Genomic DNA, 13,092 nt, shown 5'->3' with positions numbered 1-13,092 from the left:
AGTCATGTCCTTTGGTCTCAAGAACGCCAGAGCAGCATATCAAAGACTAGCCAATAAAGTCTTTAAAGATCACATCGGATGTAATATGGAGGTTTACATTGATAACATACTCGTGAAAAGCATTGAATCTCCCTCCACATCAGTGACCTGGTCGAAGCCTTCAATGCCCTAAGGAAGCACTGGATGAAGCTGAATCTGACTAAGTGCATCTTTGGTGTCATGTCGAAAAAGTTTCTCGATTTTATGGTGACAAAGAGAGGCATCGAGGTTAATCTCGAGAAGATCAAGGTGGTTCTCGACGTGAAACCTCCAAATTCTCGAAAGGATATTTGGAGATTGACGGGGCAAATTACATTCTTAAGCCGATTTATCTCCAAGTCTGCGGAACGATGCCTCTCTTTCTTTAAGACCCTCAGGCAAATGAAAGACTTCACCTGGACAGAAGAGTGTCAAAAATCTTTCGATGAGTTGAAGCAACACCTCAACTCTCCTCCACTTTTGACGAAGCCCAGCACTAGCGATGAATTACTCATGTATGTGGCAACCACTTCTGAAACTGTCAACTCGGTGCTAGTCCGAAAAGAAGACAAAGTGCAAAGGCCCATCTACTATATAAGTCGGGTGCTGCATGATGCCGAAATAAGGTATTCTAGGATTGAGAAGGTTGTCTTTGCAATCGTAACTACTATTCAGCGGTTACGGCCTTACTTCCAGGCCCATTCAATAAAAATTCTTATCGACCTTCCCTTAAGGTCTATACTTCACTGACTGGACACCTTGAGAAGAATGGCAAAGTAGGCGGTCGAACTCATCGAGTTCGACCTTTCTTTTGTCCCAAGAATATCAATGAAATCTCAAATTCTTGCCGACTTCATTGTCGAGTGTACCTCGATGGACAATGATCAACTTAAAGACAACTCCTTCGAGAACACTCAAGAGCCCGTCTGGATTTTGCACATCGATGGAGCTTCAAATGCTCAAGGATGCGGTGCGGGCATGATCTTGACTAATATTGATGGGATGGTGATCGAATATGCTCTTCAATTTGATTTTAAGGCTTCAAACAATCAAGCGGAGTATGAGGCCCTAATAGTCAGACTCAAGATTGCTAAGGATCTCTATGTCAAGCACCTATGAATATTCATCGATTCGCAACTTGTCATCGGACAGTCTCAAGAAGAATATATGGCCTGAGATCTTGTTCTCTCCAGATATCTATAAAGACTTAAGTCTTTACAATCATATTTTGATTACTTCAAAATTTCTCATATCTCTCACTCTGAGAATGCTTGAGTTGACTCTTTATCCTATCTCGCCACCTCTAGTTGCGGAGATTTTGTAAAAATCTTCATCAAGTATCTCGAGAGCCCAAGCATTGACTCGGAGGAAGAAATTCATCAGGTTGAAGTCAGACAAGAGCCAAGTTGGATTGATCCGTTCATCGATTCTTAACAGATGGAGCCTTGCCGACTGATCCTGTCGAGATGCATCAAGTAAAAAGGTTGGCAACTCAGTACGTAATCATTGATAATCAACTTTACAGAAGATCAGTAGCTTTTTTTCTGCTCAAGTATCTCCGACCTTTCAAGACTGACTATACCCTCTGAGAGGTGCATGAAGGCATTTGTGGCAATCACTTGGGGGGCAAATCACTGTCCTACAAAATCTTCCGACAAGAGTATTACTGGCCAACTATGCAGAAAGATGCATATGATTTGGTACAAAAGTGCGACCAATATCAGAGGTTTGCCAATATTCAGAGGCTCCCATCCAGCCATCTTACAATCATCTTGGCACCTTGGCCATTCGACCAATGGGGTGTGGACCTATTCGGTCCATTTCTACCTGCCACTGGATAAAAAAAATTCTTCATAGTGGCCATCAATTACTTTACTAAGTGGGTCGAAGTCGAGCCATTGGCATAGATAAAGGAACAGAAGACTATTAGCTTTCTATAAAAATCCATCATCTGTCGATTCGATCTGTCCCGGACAATCATCACTGACAACGACTGACAATTCAACATTGCCAGATTCTAAGAGTTCTGTGCGAAATATCATATTATCTACAAGCTTACTTCGATAGAGCATCCTTAATCTAATGGAGAAGATGAGGTGACCAACAAGATGATTCTTCAAGGCCTAAAGATCAGAATCAATCAAGCTAAAGAAAATTGGGCTGACAAGCTTCATAGTGTCCTATGATCTTACCGAACAACTCCTCAGACTCCGATCGGAGAAACTCTGTTCAAGTTGATATTTGAAACTGAAGCCATGATTTCAGTTGAAATTGGCCTACCTTCAACCTGAGTGGAATACTACAATGAATCAACCAATTTGGATAAGAGACGAACAGACCTGAATTTGCTCGAAGAAACTCGAAAACAAGCTCAACTAAGAAAGACCTCCTACCGACAAAGGGTAGCACGATATTACAACTTTCGAGTTAAGCCAAAAATATTCTGAGTAGGATACTTAATCCTAAGAAGAGCGTAAATTTTTAAGCTCACTGAGCAAGAGAAGTTGTCTCTAAATTGGGAAGGTCCCTATAGAGTCTCGACAATCCTACAACCAGAGGCATACAAAATTGAAAACTTAGATGGCACCGAGATTCTTCAAACCTGAAATACTGAAAACCTATGAATGTATTATCAATAAGAATGCCTTTGTCCAACAAAAAGATCTTTCTTCCTGCAAATTATGTGCCTTACGATTTAAATTCTCGATAAACTATAATACAACCACTCCCTCATCGGCTCATACCCAACGAAGTGCTAGTTGGCTTATACCCTGCTAATGAAGCTGGAAGTGGGCCTATTCTTAACAATGGGTGGGTCCCTTAACCATATGCATGCCCCCCAAGAGCTGCAGTGCCAGGTTGAATGCGAGACTTAGGCAAAATCATTGCATTGATCGGCTAAAACTCTATTACCATAGTCGCACGGTCCGACAACTGCCACCATACTCGCAATGGCCCAAGGACCACAAGCATAAGAGTTGCAGTTTGTTATACGATCTGATGAAAACAAATCATGTTAAGTTGGCTCAACATCGACCAGCCAAGGATCTGTCGGTCCTAAATAAAAATTGCCTATAAGTTCCTATTTAATGGGACAATCTACGACGGACGATTTACAATTACGACTTCGCTCTGGTCGAGTCCATCTGGGAGAGTCGATTACATGACTTAGAGAATTTTTTTAAGTTCAATTAATTCGGTTACAGTTGGAAAAGGTGCAGGATTTCATGCATTAATTTCAAATTTTTTTTTGAAATATAACGCAGCAGAACATATAAATTAAATAATTTAATCTATAAATGTATGTAATCAAATTAGTCAACCCTATAATTAGGATCTATAACATGTTATATTATATTTATAAATTAAAAAATAAAAGATTTGATATTGACCAAATCAATACCCTAGATCTAAAATATTTTTAGATCTAAAACCTAGATCACATCTAGATAAAAGAAGAGATCATATCTCTTACCTTCACGTGGGTCGAAAACTCTATGATTGATTTTTTTTATTATCTTTGGAGCCGCACATGCATCCGACCTCTACAGGTGATCCACACGAGGCTGCAACAAAATCAGAGGTTTGTCGAACGAAGATCCGCTCGAAGTGCTAGCTTCTTGCAGATCCCTCCGGATGGTTAATCTAAAAATATTCTTCAGATCTCTTTGACATTTCAAGAGATGAAGAATATGAGGAGAAATAAGAAAAAAGTCAAATTTTTTGATCTCTCTAAAATTAAAATTAATATTTAATAGAAAAGAGTCCTAAGAGAAGACAGATTTTCTCCTTCAGTACATCAACAATTGATATCCTGAAAATATCTCTATGCTAAGACATGAGAAGACCTTCTCTTGATAATTTTTTAATTTTCAGATCTTATGATATCTGATTTTTCTCATAGAAAAACTCATGATTTATGAAGAAGAAGGGTTCTAAAAGAAACCTTAAGAAAAGATCTTCTTTTCTTCTTCTTCTTCCATCAGAACATGATCATATCATGTCCAAAATAAGATCACCATGCTCTAACTCTTTGGAGCATGAATTCACCATGCCATCCCTCTTTCTCTTTCAAATTTTTTATCATATAAAAAAAAATATAAAATAAAGAGATATTAATATGAAAGGAAAAACAATAAGAGAAGACAATCTTCTCTCTTATCTTTCTCTCTACAAGACATCAACCTTTGATCTCTTGATTGAAGAATTTTCTCCAAAGATTTTGGTACCTCAAACCACCCATGTAATCCTTCTTTCTCTCTCATATTTTTATCACATAAAAACACAAAAATAAAGAGAAAAAAATAAGAAAGAAAACCAATAAGAGAAGACAATCTTCTCTCTTACCTTTCTTCTCTACAAGATATCAACTTTTGATCTCTTGTTAGAGGACTCTCCTCCATAGATTTTGGTGCCTTAAACCTATCAGGTCTTCCTCATTCTCCTCTGGTATTTCTCTCAATTTTTCATAAATTTTTGACTCCTATATCATGGCATATGGGGCGGCCTCCTTTTATATGGCAGACTAGGTCATAAGACCTAGTCTAACAAGGAGTCCTTGGGGCATCCAACTCTTGGACGCCCCCTATCTCATTTATTTCATGGATAGCATGAAAATAACCACAAAAAGGGCAATAAAAAGGAGGATAAACATGAGAGAAGTTGGTGCAAGAGAGGGAGGGAAGAGTCCTTGTGAAGAGGGACACTTTCAAAAAGAGAAATAGGCTAGACCACTTTCCACAATGAACCAAATTAATTTTTATATTGAACTAGATCAAATATGATTTAAATCTTTAAAATAAGTGGTTTAAAATTACTTTTCTTAAATGTAAAAATTAAAAAAAAATTATCTAAAATTAATTAGTAGGCGTGGGCTTTGATTTTCTTAGGTGGCGCAAGAGAAGATGGAATCCTAGTCTAACTAGGATTCTTATTTAGATTAGGTCAAATACTTTGAACTCAATTTAAATTAATTACAACCTAATTAATGATGATCCTAGTCTAACTAGGAGTCTAATTAATTAAATTAAATCATATTTAATTTAAATCCTAACTTAATTAGAAATTAGGTGCATACAAGTCCTAGTCAAACAGGGACTTGTTCTCCCTTGCAACTGACTTATCCAATAACCTAATTAGACTTAATTCAATTAAATCCAAACTAATTTTAATTGAATCATATTCAATTACACTTGATCTCAACCCAATTGCTCAATCAGATTGAGCCAATTAGCAATTCAATTGCTAATGATCCTCCTGCAACACTTGCATTAGGTCAAACATCAATCACATTGATTGTTTAACCTAAGAATGATTCTCAATCATCGATTAACCATCTGATTAGGTTACAACCTCTTATGTGTGTGACTCTATAGGTTTGAACCTAAGCTGGTAGCATAGAAACCAATTTCTGTACCAGTCGAAGTAATCATCTAGCAATGGTTCCCGACGTCCAGATAGGTCGAATGTATGCAAAGCAACATTCTAAGAACCCTGACCCATGGTTACTGTATAATTCATCTTTTTGACCAATAATGTTCAAGATGATTTCGAGTATGCTATCAACACTCGTACAAGTCATCTCTATTGTGTCTCAAAATTTTGCAAATCCCGTGACTCCTCACGAGGATTACCCAAGCTTAGGTTTTGCTAAATTGAAATACAGCGAGACATTCTCTTCCTGAAGTTTATCAGAGGTGATCAATCCCATCTTGACTCACACACCAACTTCACAAGTACTTGACTGTACCCAAAAACTTTTTGAATCTATATTAAAAATACAGATAGTCCGGCACCAAAGCACAGTGAGTTGCTTGCAAATCACTGTGGTGATCTCAGGTCGGAGGGACACTTATACCCATTGGTCTTAGTTAACTACTCTTGATAGTAGAGTGTTACATTGATCACGTTCAATGCAGATGTACTGCTACTTCTCACCTGAATGCCATACCAGTATCTCCACACCACTTAGTTACGAGGATAACCAACGCATATGGCATACAGCGACCTACACTTGATAAGTTATCATCCTTGTTAATAACTTATCATTTGATCGTCAATAATTTAAGAACCATCCGATAAATCCTCCTTTATCGATTGATTGTGGTTCTAAGGACTTTATCATAATTTAGAAGTTTATTTAAGGAAGATAGAACTTTTATGATGAATCTGCCAAATAACTATTATTATTAGATAATTCATATACTAATTTCAATCATCTACCACTTAGATGATTGACTTTAGGACACATTTTCAAACAACTACAACCTATTCGGCTCATCGCTTCCTACAAACTATCTTATTGCCGATCACAAGATTTAGAAGATCCTATCGAATCTATCAGTTCGGTTGTGATTTAGTCGATCTATTATTTCCAATTGAGTGCATTGCATTATTACCAACTTCATTACTTAGTCAATTTTGTGGAAAGATTGGCAAGAAAGGAGTTGGACAATTCATAAAAAAAAAGAGGAAAAGAAGATTTCATTTTATTTTGGAGAAGTTCATTACAGGCACAGAGAAGAATACATGAGGTTTCAAGTGGTTGGTTGAGGATGGTCCTCTTCGACCCCTGTATCCTCATTTGTTGACTCGTTTGATTCCTTATCGGGCTGAACGGAGCACAGGTCCACCTTGGGAATGAGGTGGTAAATCTACTTCTTGTACTCTATAAATCCAAGCTGAAATGCATCTGCATCGACATCAGCGAGCTCCTCCTTATACTCTTTTGACTTATGAAACTCGATCGGTGCTCGAGAAGTGGCTTCCTGTGTTTGAGTTACTGTTGCTGTCAATTTTTCTTGAAGTTTAGTGATGATCTTCTTGACTTTTTTTATGGCATTTTCGGCCTCCTTGGCGGTGTTCTCGGCCTCATTGGTAGCCTTCTCCGCCTTTCGCACCCTTTCCTTCTCCTTGGTGAGGGCACTCTCGACCGACTCTATCTTCTTCTGACAGTCGATCTTCAGCTTCTCGAACTCCTCTTTTTCATTTCTCTGCTAGGCCGTCAAACTTGCCAACTAGGTCTCTAGCTGAGAAATCTTCTCTCTGCTCTTTCTTTCCCACTCCTCAGCAACTTGGAGGAGCTCGTCGAAAACCTCAGCCCATGCATGAGCGGTATGGACCTGATCCTCCAAGTCATGGTTGACTTGAGTAGACTTGATCAACCCCTTCGATAATATTGTGATGTCGTGAATCAACTGCAAAAAAAAATGGCTAAGTCATCTACTCGGCTAAAAAAAAGAGCCAAACAAAAAAAGCCCGAATACTTACCCTGATCAACGATATATAGGCATCCGACTGGATCTCTGAGACTAGGCATGCTTTTCTGACTTCCTAATCTGTGGGAAGCATGACCATTCTTACCAACTCTCCGATGAGTTGGCGATCCTGGAGCACGTGATCGGTGGCTTTAAAGTGTATCTCGATCGCGATCGTCGGCTCTTCGAAAGGCATATATGGACTGTAGTCCACGATGAAATGGGGAGGTGGGGGATTGGAGCCTTAGCCCTATCGGCATCCTTGTCGGCAGCTTCTCGACTTGCTATCTGACTTTCTTCGGACCCGACTTAGATCGAAAGGGCTTGCACCGCTTCTGCTGATCTCGTCGGTGCTTCGATGACCACCATGTCGTCATCAGCCAAGGGAGAAGCCGCAACTGCGATGACTTCGACAGAAGGTTGCAGAGACAAGTGCACCATCAGTGCTCGGGGCGATGATGGCCATTATGTACTTCTTGGCTCGCAAACCGGAGGCTCCTCTCTTGGCTTCTTTGGTGGCTGAGATGAGCCATCGGGCCCGGATGCTACCTTGGTCCTTTTCTTTCGGACTGCCTCCTTCAGAGATCCCGCCATGACCCACATGCCTGTATGAATATGACAAAAAGAGAAAAAGATTAGCCTACAAAAAAAGCAGAAACTACAAAAAAGTCTACAGGAAAGAAAACTACCAAGATAGCTAGTCGAACTAATCCTGACATCATAAAGAGACTGCTCCTTGACCAGTTCCTGATGTGCAGGGATCTGGACCTCAAATAGCTTCTTATATGTCTCCTGATCCTCGTTTAGAACTGCATCGTTCCTATTCAGAGAGAGGTTTGGAGTCGTCCGATCCAATCGAAGTCCCAGGGTGGTCGGCAGTAATGTAGAAGAACTTACTCTTCCACCCATGAATAGAAAAAGGGAGTTTTTTGAAAAATTATTGCCAGGTCGAGGACAGAAGAACCACCATCCCCTCTCTCGGAGATGTTTCTTCAAAATAAAAATGGCCCAAAATAAGGAAACTTGCGGTTTAACCTGAAGAAGGTGACAAAGAACGACGAAACAAGAAAGAATACGAATAGAGTTGGGGGCGAGTTGAGCAGGAACAACCTCATACAAGTCAAAAATATTGATAAAAAAAGGATGAAGAGAAAATAAGAGTTTCGATCGAAAGAACTCCTCGTAGATGGCAACATAGCCATTTGAAGGACGAACGACCTGACCTCCTTCACCAGGTGCTATCAACCGATACCAACTAGAGATGTGATAGTGTCCCCCTAGTCGGTCAATGGCCAACTCAGTCAGCTCGGACCTCTCTACGAGAGGTCCCAAGGTGTTCTTGATAGTCGGCTATTCATCCAACTCATCCGGATCTAACTGACCCTACAGAGAACACATCTCATTGGGCTTATCTCGAGTAATCTTCTCGATCGTCCTCTGGGTGGTTGGAGCCTTAGAACTCCAGTCACCGATCGAATTCTCATATTTGAACTCTCTACTAGAAGAAGTCATAGAAAGGACTAACAAGAAAAGATCAGAAAGAAGAAGAATCGAGAAAAAAACCTCCAAGGAGGGAAAGCGAACCGATGACAAAAGCTAGCGGTGGTGGAAGACTGGCATCGAAGAGGCTGACTCGTCGGTGGCTAAACTCTCAACAGAAAAGGGAGCAGCATGGACTCGAGGCAGAGCGAAAATAATGGAGTTGGAAACAGATAAAGATCAACTCGTATATATAGATTCCCTCAACAATCAAGATTGACATCGAATACCATGCCTAACCCAGAGATTATGACACGTGGTGGTAATCTCGATCGGTCCTCTTGGTGTCCATTCAGTGCACCACCATTTGGATCTTGTCGAGTAAGCTTAATCCACGTGACCACAAATCGGACCAACGGGTGGCTGACATGCGGACGACTCGGGTATGTATGCTCATTATTGCCCTGTAAACCGATCTCCCATCATTTATATGAAAGATTATCTCGAGCTTCGTGGCATTTATTATCGTGTGATCTATGATGGGATGGCACCGTTGCACAAAAAGACAAGATGGTGATCCACCCGATGAAGCATCAGTCGAGTGGCAGTCAGCTAAAGCAACTCGTGACAGTCCAAAGATGAACTCCTGTCGTCTGACTAACTGCTAAGTCGAACTCAAGAGTTGGGGGACACATGTTGGGGTAGATCCCCATCATTTAGCTGACTATCCTACCTTCTCCTCTTTGAGCCGACTAAGAAAACTACATCGACTAATCGATGATCAATTTGGCTCGGGTATACAAAGCTTTTTCCCAATGGTGCTTGGCCTGTTATCGACTTAATTGTCGGTCAGCAGTCGACTACGCCGAACAAAAATAAGGTGCTTCGATAATCCCATCCTGCTGACTTCGACAACACGGATCTCTACCGACTAACTGAGCACCGAAAGTGGCCATCATACAACTCTGACATGCCACATCAAGGTCGTGTCACTCAGACACCATACCTAATCGGCTAGCTGCACACCGTGATGGGATACTATGATCTTATTAAATATACCTACAGGATCATTTATTATCCCCCACATCCGGTAGCATCCACCGTCATGAGCGTACCAAATAGAAGATATGCTCGCCATCGATATTTAAGGATACCCACGCGACACCATGCGACGCCGTATGATAGGATATGATCGATACGATCGTCTATCCTCTCATCATTCATTTTGCTCTCTATAAATAGCAGTACGCAGAAATCCCTCCAGGTATGATAGATGCACTATCTCAAAATCTAGAAACTCTGTCATTCTTTCCTCTTGAGCCATTTTACTAACTTGAGCATCGGAGAGTCTTCGTTGGAGCTACCTCCGACGGGACTTGTTTTGTAGATCTTCTTTTTTTGGTATTGAGCGAAGCCCAGCACCGTCTCACTCCAAACTCTATCATCGTCCTTCATCTTGATCTTGACTGTGCGTATCTTCTCCAATATCGACATATCATTCTTCGATAATTCTGTTGCCAACTAACAGGTGCAACTCCTAGTTAGCTTCAAACCGACTACTGACTACCCATCAAAATAAGGCCGCAACATAAAAGATTTCAATTTTATCCACAAAGCTGATCATTCTTATGATTCTGGTTTATAAATATAACTTTCAAAGTTAAGTATTTTTACACTTCCAAAACATACGATGAATATTTAAATATAATTAAGTCAAGGTACATTAGAGGAGATGGGGTTGTTGAGATGAATAGATGGGGATTAGTTTAAAAGATGATTTATTTAATAAGTTAGAAAAGATATTTAAGGTGAAGGAGAGTGCACCTATAAGTGCATAGTGCATATTTTATAACCATAAAATTTATAATCAAAAATTATACTTTAAGAATTTGTGATATTTTTAATCTATAAAGATAAAAGGTGATTAATATTACAAATAAGGTAATACTTTTTGAATATTAAAATATAAATTATAAATTATAATAAACTTAAAATATAAGATTTACACTATCAAAAATAAAAATAATAAAAATAAAAAATTCTTAATAGAAATAGAAATCATGCTTTAAAAAATAAAGATATAAATTTAATGAATAAAAAGAAATAAATAAAATTTCATAACATAGATAATATGTAATAAATAAAAAATAGAAAATGCAAAAGAAATGTGATATAGATCTTAGGAATGATAAAAGAAGCTACAATGAGAAATATCTATTTAAATTAATAAATTATAATAAACTTAAAATATAAGATTTACACTACCAAAAATAAAAATAATAAAAAATAAAAATTCTTAATAAAATCAAAAATCATATTTTAAAAATAAAGATATAAATTTAATGAATAAAAAGAAATAAATAAAATTTTATAACATAGATAATATGTAATAAATAGAAAAAAATACAAAAAAAAATGTGATATACATCTTAGGAGTGATAAAAGAAGCCACAATGAAAAATATCTATTTAAATTACAAAAAAGAGTAGAAATAAAATTTAAGTAATAAAAGAAAACTAACTATCTAAAAAATGCAAAATAACTAGAATTATAAAATTAAATTCATGAAATAAAAATATCTAAATATGTATTCTTCACAATCAACATAAATTTACTTGATATTCTTTTATTTTATTTATTAAAGTATTTTTGAATACAAATAGACTAGTTTTCAATATTCATAAGCTTTTAAATAAGTAGCAATCGACTTTATGAGCAGATAAGAAAAAATATGAATAGTTAATAACTTCCTCACAACCAATCTAATATATATATATATGAAAGTAAAAGCTGAGAGAAAGTAGGATAACAATGTAAGCTATCCATGTAAGTACGAACTTATCACATGTGAATGCCATATGAATTAAAAAAAATTATAAAATATTATTTAATTAAATAAAAAAATATTATGGTATTAAAGAATTGAATTGAAGCTCATATATGCGAATTAAATGATGTGATTAAAGCTCACTCTTGCAATTAAATGATGTAACCAATAATATAGATTAAATCAAAAATTTGAATGGACATAATTTTGTCATATTAATTTATCAATCTAAAAAATAGTAATTTTTAAAAAATGAGCAATGATATGATCTAGAACCCGCACATAATGTGCGGGCTCAAAACTAGTTTACTATAACAACAATAAATCAATTGAGCCTGCACAATTAAAAAGATTTTAACTAGACCATTTAAAAAAAATTTAAAGAATTCAGAATTATATTTTTGAATGAATAATTTAGTTTGAATAACTTTTATGAAGAACATAGAAATTTAATAACTTTAAAAAAATATCAAATGAGTATTATAATACATCTTTATTTCTGAGGTTGAAAATAAAAATCTAAAATGAATTTACATTCATATTCACAATTTTTAAAGCTGAGATATATGTTATCTTAATAGTTGATCAATGCTAAATTTAATTGAGACGTTATATTTTTTATCCCATTTGAAAGGAAGATGCGGAAAAACAATAAAAGAATCAAGTTATTTTGAAATATCGATCAATATAAAAGTAATAAAGTATCACTTACCATATAAGGTAAGGGATGGAAGTAAAAAATAGATTTTTTCACATTCATATGCTAAAAAATATCTAATTATACAGTTTTATCCTTTCAAAATTATGATTTATATATTTACCCCATAGTCATTATATTTTATAAGTTTATCATCTCCATCGCTCGCTCATTAGATATCATTATCTTGAAGGTTAAATAATATCAGAAAATAATTTCTCATACTATTTAAAAGATATTTTTATCATTTGAGGATTAACTTGTAAAATTTTTAATAAGGATATAAGTATGATTCTGCATGCTCTTATTTGTTTTCTCTCTCGCTATGATTCTGCATGTTCTTATTTGTTTTCTCTCTCTCCTCAAAGAAAAACTAGAATCTCTAACCATATAAACCTTTTCTCTCTCTCTTCTTCCTCTCCACTCTCAAAATCATAATATAAGAGGAGAAGAAAAAATATATTGATGACAATTGCCAGTGACAATCTCAATAGTGATGAACTCAATGATGACAGCTTCAATGGGGAAAACTTGGAAAGTGGTCATAACTTTAGGATCACTTTTTTTATCTTTTTTTCTCTCCCTCCATCTATAGCATCATTATCCTTTCTAAGACCAATATATTACTTATCTCAATGAGTGATTAATGATAAAAGCTATTGAGATCTCCTTTTTTATCTAAATTAAATAAAAGATGGATAAAATGATAGAAGAATCAATATATTTTAATATCTTAATTAATTTGAAACTAGTAAATTATCTCCGACAACAGAGGATCAGGGTGGAAAGTTACAAAAAGAATATCAGCACCAAAC

The sequence above is a fragment of the Elaeis guineensis genome, chromosome 1 (genome assembly GCF_000442705.2).
Source record: "Elaeis guineensis isolate ETL-2024a chromosome 1, EG11, whole genome shotgun sequence".
In the NCBI taxonomy this organism is placed as follows: domain Eukaryota; kingdom Viridiplantae; phylum Streptophyta; class Magnoliopsida; order Arecales; family Arecaceae; genus Elaeis; species Elaeis guineensis.
Note: the sequence above shows the minus strand (reverse complement) of the source record.